General features: G+C 30.0%; 1 non-coding gene across 1 annotated transcript; it reads left to right on the top strand.

The window, feature by feature from the left end:
* Positions 1-200: 200 nt before the first annotated feature.
* Positions 201-333, top strand: LOC126007849 (small nucleolar RNA SNORA51). Its single transcript, XR_007495328.1, has one exon. It is a non-coding gene; the product is annotated as a small nucleolar RNA SNORA51 (small nucleolar RNA).

The raw sequence follows: 333 nt of genomic DNA, 5'->3' as shown, positions 1-333 counted from the left end.
ACTTTCTTTGACTTACATGTATTATTATTATATTAATTATATTATATGTTATGTTATGTCACTATATTATGTTATATTAGTTTACCTTATTATGTTAATCAATTTTGTCCTTTAAATGAATTCTTACTTAAAAAAAAACAAAAAAAAACAACTTTAGTTTGCCCTGAAGAAAAGAAAAAAATAAATAAAAGATAAAATAAGGCCTCCCAATTCTTACCACAGGCTGTGTTCTTTACACTGGCTGTATAGAAAGAGGAGGTACAGTAAAGGCACCCCATATACACCTCAACACAGGCCCCTTGCCGGGTATGTATTGTGAATTGGGGGACAAAA

This window comes from Suncus etruscus, chromosome 4 (genome assembly GCF_024139225.1).
Source record: "Suncus etruscus isolate mSunEtr1 chromosome 4, mSunEtr1.pri.cur, whole genome shotgun sequence".
NCBI classification, from domain to species: Eukaryota; Metazoa; Chordata; class Mammalia; order Eulipotyphla; family Soricidae; genus Suncus; species Suncus etruscus.
The sequence above is the reverse complement of the archived record's forward strand: the minus strand, read 5'-3'. Positions and strand labels throughout refer to the sequence as shown.